We start from the raw sequence: 11,762 nt of genomic DNA on the forward strand, positions 1-11,762 counted from the left end.
TTATTACTCTGTGAATCCATTTCATTCCTGCCTTCCCACTATACTTCACCATTTCAGGCCAAATTAATCTATTCCTGCTGCTTTATGACAATGTAGTTCATTTGCCGCCCTATCCACTTCCTCGAGCGTAATTTCAGATATCATTGCCATCCTCCGCCTGAGCACGGTTAGTTCACGACGTCAACGTACTATGAGTTCACCTGATTGACCCAAAACAGTGTTCAATTCCTCTCCCAACCTCCCTTTCAAGGATTCTTTATTACTGTCCAGAAAGCTCTCCCTGCTGCTTGACGAAGTCTTCCAAGGTTATTACCGAAATCTATCCATGACTTTTTCTTGGATTCAACAATTATTTGTTTCGCTCTGTTTCTCTCTTATAGGTACAGTTAAATCCCTGTCTATATCAGTCCTTGTTTGGATCCTTTTCTGATACGCCTTCATTTTACGTTTACAAGCTGTTCGCTTTTACCCATCTTTACACACAGTTGTTCCTAGGTACTTCGTTGCTGTTTCTGCTACATCATCCCTGTATGCCACCCATTCTCTTATTATGTCCTAAAACTGCTTACTGTCCACTCTTTGGAACTTTTCACTAATCACATCCATGTATTTCTGTCTAACTTCCTCGTCCTGGAGATTTTCTACCCTTATTCGTCTGCAGAGAGATTTCATCTTCTTCACTATCTTGGTCCTAGAGACACCAGTGCATAGTTCACTACAGATCAGATAGTGGCCTGTATCATCAGATAATCCTCGGAATACTCCTACCTTCCTAACAGATTCCCTGAATTCAAATTTTGATTATAATATAGTCTATTCTGGATCAGGTGCTCCAACCCTCTCATTTGTAACAGTAGCTTGATGTGCAGTAAGTATTCGTAACTACTAATCCCATACTAGCACAAAAGTCCAATAAACGCTTCCCATTCCTATTACCTTCCATATCTTCCCCACATTTACCGATCCCCCTTTCGTTTCCTCCAGTTCTATTTCAAACACTCGCATTGCAATCGCCCATTATCACTATCCTATCCTTGCTACTGATCCTGACTACGATGTGACTCAATGCTTCATAAAACTTGTCAACTTCATCCTCATCTGCACTCTCACATGGTGAACACAGAGACAATTCTCGTTCAAATTCCTCCAACTGATAAATCTACCCACATCATTCGCTCATTTACGTACTGAACAGAAGCTGTGTTGCGTGGAATAGTATTACTGATGAACAGTCCTACTGGACTCTATGCCCTCCACTTTTTGACACCTATTAAGAACATTTTATAATCTCTTCTTCGTTATCACCCCTTACCCGAATATCATTAACACCCAACACATCCAGACACATCCTCTATACAGACTCAGCCAGTTCTACTATTTTTCTTCCATAATCCCCCATTAATATTGACAGCTCACTATCGAATTTCATTTCATTTGAGTTTTCCAAGAAGTTCATTGCCTGTCGATGGAAGTAGGACTCTGTTACTCCCATAGATCCGAGAGTTGCTTAGAACGTTCTGAGCGTGCGGGGTAAAAATTCTGTGTAGCAGGATGCTTTCCTACTCTCTCGTTTTTGGTTAGTGGATTAACGTCACATTAACACATCGGAGGTTCCTGACACAACTCTATACCGTTCCACCAATTTTATGGGGTTTATGCCTCTTTTATCTGTTCTTCCGTAATTGGTTCCCCCATCCCCTCTGTGGTTAAATCTTCTCCAGACTGCAAACAATTTACATTCATCATATAATATAAAGTACTAGTGCAGTCATTAGAACTATATACGATATAAAGATCCTACTAGATTACCCATAAAATAGGTATACTCCTATTCCATGCCAAAGTAATACCAGTAATCACCTTCGGAATACATTTAATATGGGACCAACATACAATAACAGACCTGAAAGCCATAGAAGGAACAAAAAGAATGCTGTACATCTGTGAAACGTTTCTTTTTTATTTTATTTTTTATTTCTTTATTTTGAATATTTTTAATGCTTTCATTCCCCATCCTGATATTAGGGTATATTTTATTTATTTGTTTGCTGAATATTGGTGGGAGGTTGTGGGTTCGGATCCCACTGGTGTCTGGTTGGCTATTTTTGTTCTCTACTTAACATCTCTTCAACACGTACTAAATGTACGTAACACGACCTAATAGGTTGAAAGTCGGTTTCGATCATCATATTTTCTTTCGTCTTTTTCTTATATGCATATACGATAGGGCATACTATAGGTGACGTCTGAATTTTGAGTACACTATTACAGATATGGGTGTGAATCTGGTTTTTTTTATTAATAATCGGTATGCTATTGAAATATAGAAAAATAGTTGCATCTGAATCTCAGAAATTTTACAAAGCTACAAACACCGAATGAATTGGAACAATGATATGTACAACGAATAGATGGATAGAATTTACGTTAACACTGACTTACAAACTACTTTTGAATACGACGTAATTATATGTACAATACATACATGCAATGATAGATGAACTATAAATTATAGGGTACACTGAGAATGAAGAATATGAGATAACAGATGGTACAACTGAGGGGTTAACGGTGAGGAGAGCCAACAGGTAGTCTGAGCACATAACTGTTATTCACTGAGACCACCATTGCTGGGGAGGGTGGACTTGAGGGAGGAGGATTTGGGATAAGGTTCATACCAGTGCAGCCTGTTCCTGTGGAGGTGGCCGGTCTGTGAGTGCGGTGAGGTTGAGGTGGTAGTGAAGTGGGGATAGGGTATATAAGGGGTTCGTAGGGTGGATTGTAGGAACTGGGATGTGACTGGATTGTTGGGATCTAGAGCCTTGTCTAGGAATATCTGGAAGAGAAGGGAGACGTGGGTGTCCAGGTCGGGGAGGGGGAAGATATCGTAGAGGTCCTTGGTATGGAATAAGGGAGGGAGTCGGAAGGCAATGCCGACTATTCAGCGTTCCATAGACAGGAGGGGAAGCGTCTATTTCGAGACTAGCTCATGTTCTTGGGCAGGGACCTTTCTTAATAGAGGAGTTAAGAATAATAGCACAACTAATATCTACTGGACAAGAGCAAGAGCTGTTGAATTATCACAAGGATGAAAAAACATAGAAAGAGATTATTACGCCACGAATACCATGTGTAACAGGAACTGTCTGATGAGAAGAGCAATCACAAGACTGGCGGTGCACGAACTTCGCTTTTTTTTACGTCGCACCGACACATACATGTCTTATAGTGACGATAGGATAGGAAAGGCCTAGGAATTGGAAGGAAGAGGCCCTGGGCTTAATTAAGGTACAGCTTCGGCATTTACCTGGTGTGAAAATGGGAAACCGCGGAAAACCATCTTCAGGGCTGCCGACAGTGGGGCTCGAACCCACTATCTCCCGATTACTGGATACAGGCCGCACGAATTTCACCGTACAGTAAGCTATGTATGCGAGAAACCAGTGATCAGCGTGCGTGTGTGTGTGTGTGTGTGTGACTGTGTGTACTTTGTGCAAACATTCGTGTGATCGTTACCATTTTGTTAAGTGTTCCAAAAGAGTCAAAACACTGATCGACTGCTGTAGAGAATATTAAACAAAACAAACAATGAATTTCTGTTCGTCCGCCTCTGTGGTGTAGTTGTTAGTATGATTAGCTGCCACCCTCGGAGCCCCGGGTTCGATTCCCGGCTCTGCCACGAAACTTGAAAAGTGGTACGAGGGCTGGAACGGAGTCCACTCAGCCTCGGGAGGTCAACTGAGTAGAGGTGGATTCGATTCCCACCTCAGCCATCCTTGAAGTGATTTTCAGTGGTTTCCCACTTTTCTTCCAGGCAAATGCCGGGGTGGTACCTAAATTGTCTATCGCTTCTCTAGATGTTCCCGACTCACTAACTTCTTTAAAAATATAAAATCTGAATTAAAATGAAAAGTATGAAAATTAATATTCATAAAATAAAATACACAATCGCCAGACTTGTACTCATACTTAGTTCTTACCTGATTACTTACACATACGTTATTTGATGGGCGCCAGCTACAACTCACTGCAGCAATAAGAGAATGAGATTCTTGAATATCTCTAGGGTGTGGGGTAATAAGCTTACTTTTGACAATATACCATATAGGTTCTGGAAAAGGAGATTGTCGTTTTGTTTCCCCATTAAATTTGAGGTTATCTAATTCTACTCTTGAAATAAAACGATAAATTAATTTGATAGAACAAAATATATTCTTGAAATAATTTCAATACAAATAGTAAGAACTGCTGCGATAAAACAGAAGAGAATATAAAAGTATGACATTACAACTGAAAGAAACTAGGCATTAATTTGAATTCCTCTTGATCGGACATTTAACAATTTATACAAGATATTTATCCCTCACTGGTTCACTTAACTGCACCTTCAACACTTTGAGTGTAATTACGACATATTCCTTTGAGATATTTTTTACCGTAGATGTATCAAGCCTAATTTGGTGATGTATCCCTTTTGTTTAACTGACGACTAAGTATCCATGTGACTGCTGCTTCCCCATCCAGATGAATGACACTATCATCTCAGTACAACACTTCTTGGTAAGTGTCTCCATCCGTACGACTTCTTGGCAAGTCTCTCCGTTCATATGACTTCATGGCAAGTCTTTCCCTCCAACTGAAACTAACTGACCGACTGAGGCCTCTCCTTCCCTTTGACTCGCTCACTGTTCACTATCCATTGGACTGGCGCTATAAGACACTGGTCCCACTTATATACCCTTTAGTTGACACACCTACGCAATCTCCAGAAAACACTCCAAATGTTACACACAATGGCGAAATTACCCGGGGTGGCTGTCGGTATCTAGAAAAATGAGCTCATCGCTAAATGCACGCGATGACAGAGCGATGACTCGGCAGTTACGCTCGCAGTATTGCAACATGTGCGTTGCAATGTCAAAACTTATTAGAAAGCATATCCACATATGATACTATGTAGCAAGTGTTACTTTACATGGTTAAATACTAATATCCACACACACATATATATATATTCTTTAGTTTCTTTCTTTCTTTCTTAATCTGCTTACACTCCGGGGTCGGTTTTTCCCTCGGACAGAGCGAGGGATCCCACCTCTACCGCCTCAAGGGCAGTGTCCTGGGGCTTCAGACATTGGGTCGTGGGATACAACTGGGAAGGATGAACCCGGGCCTCCTGGGGTGGCAGCTAATCACACTAACCAATACACCACAGAGGCGGACATATATATAATTTAACTACAATCACGCAAGCGACAACCATTGCAAAATTGAATAGAATAATAATAACAAAAATAATGCAATAATAGTAATCTCACAGATAAAATAATAATAATACGGTGTACCGGTTGGTACACCTATACGCCGCACATTTGAATTTTCTGCCTTAAAGTACTCCTCTACTGCTGAAACTCTGAACTTTAAAACTGAATTAAGTCAACCGTTTATCAGAAGATGTCACTGAGTTAATTTCGAATTATTTGTGTTTACTAATTATCAAGAAGTGTGGACATTCTCTCACAGATGTCTCTATCAAAAACTGTGATCAAGCACCCTGGTGCGAAGTGAAGGAACTTACTTTGAAGATATTTTGTATTCATAAGTTCGTTCTTTACTAAATGTTGTTTTTTCATTTATGGGTTGGCAATATTAATCTTTCTTTCCGCCAGTTTTGAAATTAGCCAATCATAAAATTCTGTCATTAATTTTTAGCCAATGGCGCCTTTCTTCCCCATTGTTGAGGTGTAACTGTAAGCTACCCAATAAACGACTGGGGGTGTGTCTTCATCATTCAAGACAGGTCTCGAATCTTCCCCGAGAGTGTAAAAACTGCTGATTTTCCTGGCTCTGCGCCACTCGTACAACATCTTGCTTAGTGTATGCAAGTATAGCAGGAGGCGGGAAGCGCCCCTTTCATCCGCCAACAGCTCTTCTACAAGGTAATGGCCTTTTAACATCTTTAATTCTTGCTAGCTCAGCAGTTTAGCCCTCGGGGAAGATCCGAGACCTTTTCAATATAACCTACCTTTCGAAAAATGTATCTCAGTGCCGACTTATGTAAAAGTTTCTTATTACTTTAACTTTAAATCGGGGATAGAGAGTGCTTTACCCTCTCGAGCTCCCCTACATATTGAGTTGATGTGACTACGTTTTCATAACCGATTTTCTACTCTTAATGTCTTAAAATTTTCTTATACGAGTCACCTCCCTAGCTTGGGAATAGCCCCTGTGTCAGCGGCCTAGTGCCCCTTAGGTTTAATAAGGTTTCATGTTGGAAGCGCAAGCAACGACTCCATTCATATTTTGGGCCATTTAATTAACCTGTTATTTTTCTTGTAATGCCCTGTAGGCTGGGTACAAGATACCCCTGTTTAATTCTTGTAAGTTGTGCCTCGATGGCAAGTTACTGTAAAGTCTGGTATTGCCTTTAAGAGGCTTGAAAAAATTGAGAGCGGCTCACCTCTTTCTTGTGTTTGAATAGTGCCTCTGGGAGGCTTGAGGTTAAAAGTTGGGAGCAAGTGCTCCATGTAATGAGGGGTTTTCTGCACTTTGGTAATTTGTTGTTGTGAACTGAGGGCTCAGGAATTATAACTTGGGGCTCGAAGCCCAGAAGATGTAAAGACCTCTTAAATTGTGCTTTCGTTTGTAAAGTTACAATTGTACCTGATTTTTTCATTGTTATTTCACCTAGTGAAAATTTGTTAAATCTTGTTGTCTATTGAAAATATAACCTTTATTTAAATTTTAATTCATGTTTCGGACTTGTAGTTAGACCCATTCCAGCCCGCACCTTCTTTCACCTCTGCTGATCCACGGGTAACCCCGTAACAAGTGGTAGCAGAGCATGTTTGAATGAGTCTCAAGTTTGCCCCTTTTGACGGCTAAACATTGCTTTTGTTTGGAACTCTAACAATTTTCTCCGTCGTGGAATTTTCTTTCTTATATTCTAAATTTGTCAATATTTTGTAGTCATGTCCGGCCCTCGCGATGTCCTCCATCCCGGCTATTTGCGCAAGGAGGAATTAATTTATGAATTAACTATTAGAAATGTTCAATCTGGAGGCACTGTTGCGGCCGATACCACTAAGCTTAAAGATTCTCTTGATTTGCCGATTAGTATCCTCATCTTGGGGGAGAAAGATATTGACGACGCTCTCCCCACGATCACTGATAGTGCTACTGAGCTAGTATCTGTAGTTAGTTTTTTTAAGGGGGTGATCCATCACCTAATCAAGTTAAACGTGTACAAGCTAGATTGTTCCATTTTTACAATAGGGTTACTGATCTATTGTCTCTTAAGTTAAATGACATTCAAGGGAAGGAGGCTAGTACTCTTCTCGAAAACCTTTCTAATTTGTCCAGTATGGTTAGCCTATTGTTAACTGGGGCAGTACCCCGCAAAACCGACCAACCCGCTCTGGTAAACATAGTTAGCGAGGAGGATTCTCCCACGGGTGAAGGAGGTAGAAAATCCGTGGCAACTCAACAAACATCTGCCCCATTGGAAACCGAGTCAGGTCGTCGTACATCCATCCCTCCATTTGTGTTGAGTAACACACCCTCTGAAACAGCTTCTCCACCCCTTAGGCCGTTATCTACCATGTCACCCGGCTTCGGCAGTTTTCCTCATCAATTAGCAATGTTGCTCAGGGGTATTTCTAAGTTTTCTGTTAACACCAGTGATGTTATTTCATTCCTAAGGTTTTTAGTTGAGTTCCAAGATCACGCCCTTGTATTTTCTCTTTCTCCGTGTCAAATTCTGCAGATTATTTATCCCTATTATATTGGTGTCCTCTCTGACAAAATAGTAAGAGCAATTGCTGAACAATCAACTATTGAACATTTTCATGCACACCTGCTGGCAAACTTCATTCCGGCTAGGGCAAGGTCCTCTCTCATACAGAAGTACTATTATAGAGTACAGCGACTGGATGAAAATCTTGCCGACTTCATCCAAGACATCAAATTTTACACTAGGGTATTTGCTCTACATATTCCTGAAGATCAAATTGTACAGGCCATTGTGGAAGGAATTTCACCATCTTACAGGTCATACTTGTGTTTTGCGACTCGTCCGCAATCTTTTGCCGAATTAGAAGCCATGGCTGTTTCAGCCGAGGGAGTTAGATATGCTGGCACACTACGTGTCGCGACGGAGCCTCTTCCTTCTTTAAGTAATCTTCGGCCTCCACCTCGCCGAACCATCGTAACCCGCAAATGTTATGCTTGTGGGTCTGCAGACCATCTCCGCAACAAGTGCCCTTTGATCAAATACAACGGGGCAAAGAATGGAGCAGGGTCATCTCGAAGCTGTTTTAAATGCGGCGCTTTTTCCCATATTTCCAAGAATTGCCCGAATTCTAATAGCACTTCCTCCTGCTCAACTTCGGGTGCAACTTCCACCAGTAATCAAAAATGACTAGTGGCTTCGGCTGAGTCGGCTAACTCATCTTTCCGAGGCTCAGCCCCAAGTAAACCAGCCGAAATCTCAGGCTCGGAACATGGTAGGAAGTCTTCCAACCCCTTATTTGAATGCCTTAAAGAATGTCTTAGGATTGCGGCGGATTCCCCCGCTCCTGTACCATTTCTCAAAATTGAATTGAATAATGAACCTGTAACTGCTCTATTAGACTCAGGCAGTGTTTGTTCCATTATTTCGGTTGAATGGTATTCCAAATTAAAATCTGTTTGTAAATTTTCCGATTTTTGTTCGTCTTCGGTTCAATGCATTTCGGCTAACACTTCTCCGTTAGAAATTTTAGGTTTACTGTATGCCAAAATTAGAATTGCTAAATTTACGTGGAAAGTTAAACTGTTTGTGGCTAAGCACTTGTCTTGCCCCATTATATTGGGAGCGGATTTCATGTCTCACACCGGTCTAGTGCTCGACATTCAGAGCAAGTCGTGCACTTTCAAATTTGCTAGTAATTTCAAAATCCCCTTACTTAAATGTAGTTCTGTGTCATGTTCATCTGTTTCGCCTACCCAGGATGAGATGTTGTTAGACCTTAGACATGTACCTGAGAAGCAGGCTGATAGTATTCGTAAGTTGTGTCAGTCGTTTCCAGAAGTTTTCTCCGATACTCTTGGTGTTACTGACCTTATTGAATACAAGATTGAAGATTCGATTCCTGTTCGATTTCCACCTGATAGGTTATTTCCACCTGAAATGAAGGCTCTGAAGGAGATCATAGATCAGATGTTAAAAGATGGTATAATTCGGCCCTCTAAGTCGGCGTATTCATCGCCTATTTTTCTAGTTCCGAAACACCAAGGTGGCTTCAGGCCTGTGATTGACTATAGGGCTTTAAATCGGAAGGTGGTGTTACAATCTCTGCCCCTTCCAGACCTTCAGTCTTGTTTCTTGTGGTTTCGGAAAGCTAAGTTCTTCACCATCTTAGACCTCAATCAGGCATATAATCAGATCCCTCTAGCTGAAGAATCTAAACATCTGACAGCTTTTGCCACGGACTGGAACTTGTATGAGTACAACCGCGTGCCTTTCGTGCTCCACACGGGAGCAGCTGTGCTTACGAGACTGCTAGACAGGGTCCTCTCCGACATCAAATTTGAGTATCTATACCATTATCTTGACGATGTCGTCGTATTTTCTGAGAACTTTGAAGAACATCTAGATCATCTGAAAGAGGTCCTGAGTCGCCTTCGTAAGGCAGGGTTAACGGTCAAGTTGTCCAAGGTTGCTTTCGCTAAGCCTTCCATGTCATTTCTGGGGCATATTGTGTCGCCCGATGGTGTCGCTGTACATCATTCTAGAACACAGGCCATCCGTGATTTCAAACCTCCTAAGGACATCAAAGGTATTGCCAGATTTATTGGCATGGTGAATTTCTTCAGGAAATTTATTCCTAACTTCGCTAATAGAGCGGCTCCCTTGAACTTGCTCCGTAGGAAAGGCGTCAAATTTGAGTGGGGACCTTCTCAACAAGCCGCTTTCGAAGATCTCAAATTAGCTCTGTGTAATGCCCCTGTTCTTGCCATACCTGATTTCTCGAAGAAATTCATCGTCCAAACCGACGCGTCGTCGTCGGCGGTGGCTGCAGTCCTTCTTCAAGAGACTGAACTAGGGAGGCGACCCATCTATGCGTCTAGGACTTTATCGGCTCAAGAAGCCAAGTATTCCATTTATGAACTTGAAGGTTTGGCAGTCTTGTTTGCTGTAGAAAAGTTCCGCCTCTATCTGGAACATGTTAAGTTCGACTTGGAGACAGATAACCAAGCCTTAAGTTGGGTCTTAGGTAGGCCACGTCGCACTGGTCACATAGCCCGCTGGGCCATCAGAATTTCGGCCTTCCAATTTGATGTTAGGCATATTAGAGGAACTGAAAATGTTGTGGCGATGGACTAAGCCGTATGTTTGCCAATGATGTAGAGACCTCTGAACAGGAAGACAGTCCTTCACTTCCCGAGTCCATATCTCCTGGTGTAAATGCCATCCTAACGGATGCTCCCATGTTGTTTAGGGATCTTGAAAAATATCAACGTGAAGATCCAGTGCTGGCTCCTATTATACAAACCCTTTCTTCTGGGGAACATGTCATCCCTTATGTATTGAGGAATGGTGTTTTATGTTGCCCGTCGAGGCATGATCAGAAGATGAAAGTTGTAGTTCCAGCTGTTCTTGTACCTATGATCTTCAAGTATTACCATGAGACCCCATTGGGGGGGGGGCATTTAGGCATCTTGAAAACTCGAGAAAAGATCCGAGAAATGTTCATTTGGAAAGGTATGGACGGTGAAATTTGTGAATTGGTAAAAGCCTGTAAATCCTGTTCGCTTAGTAAATCCACCATGTCCACTAAGCAAGGGCTATTGTCTTCTCATCAAGCGTCGCGCCCCATGGAACGTCTTTATATCGACTACGTAGGACCCTTCACCCAATCAAAGGGGAATGCCAACAAATTCATCCTTGTGTGTGTAGATGGTTTCACACGATTTTCCTGGCTATTTCCGACTACGCTGGCTACCGCTCAGTCCACCATTTCTTGCTTAAATTCCATCTTTGCTTCTTTTGGTCCGTGTCAATATTTAGTGTCCGATAATGCTAAAGCGTTTACCTAAAATCTCTTCCGTAAATTACGTTTTGATCAAGCCATCTCACATGTAACAACTTCTGCATACTATCCTCAACCATCTCTAGCTGAACGGGTCAATCGTAATCTAAGGTCGGCTCTAATTGTCTATCATCATGATGATCATTCTAGGTGGGACACGTCCTTGCATTGGTTAGCTTTCGCTTTGAATTCGGCGGTTCATGAATCTCACAAGTTTACTCCAGCTTCCTTGATGTTTAAGTTTGTACCCAACACGCCGCTCTCTAACCTTTGGTCTCATAGTGATATTCTACCTGAGACAATAGATCCAGATAATATTAGATATCTATGGAAGAAGGCTAAGGCCAGTCTTAAAATTTCTCGTGAAAAGGTTAGGGCAATATATGATCGTGGAAGGAGATCTGCTAATTTAAAGGTAGGAGACCGAATTATGGTCAAAAACTTTGTTCCCGCGGGCAAGCTTGTCCCCAGATTTCATGGGCCGTGTATCATTTTAGATTTTCTAACTCCAGTAACCTTATTAGTGAGCAATACAGCCACCGAGAAGATCTTTAGGGTTCACCTGTCTCAGGTGAAACCAGTGTAATGTAACTGTTAACTTGCCATCTGTGTCTTGCAACGGTGTAAAGGTTATATTTTATATTAATATTAGGCCTTCGGCCCTTTGTTTTCTCATCGGCTCTGTATAAA

This window comes from Anabrus simplex, chromosome 1 (assembly GCF_040414725.1).
Source record: "Anabrus simplex isolate iqAnaSimp1 chromosome 1, ASM4041472v1, whole genome shotgun sequence".
NCBI lineage: Eukaryota > Metazoa > Arthropoda > Insecta > Orthoptera > Tettigoniidae > Anabrus > Anabrus simplex.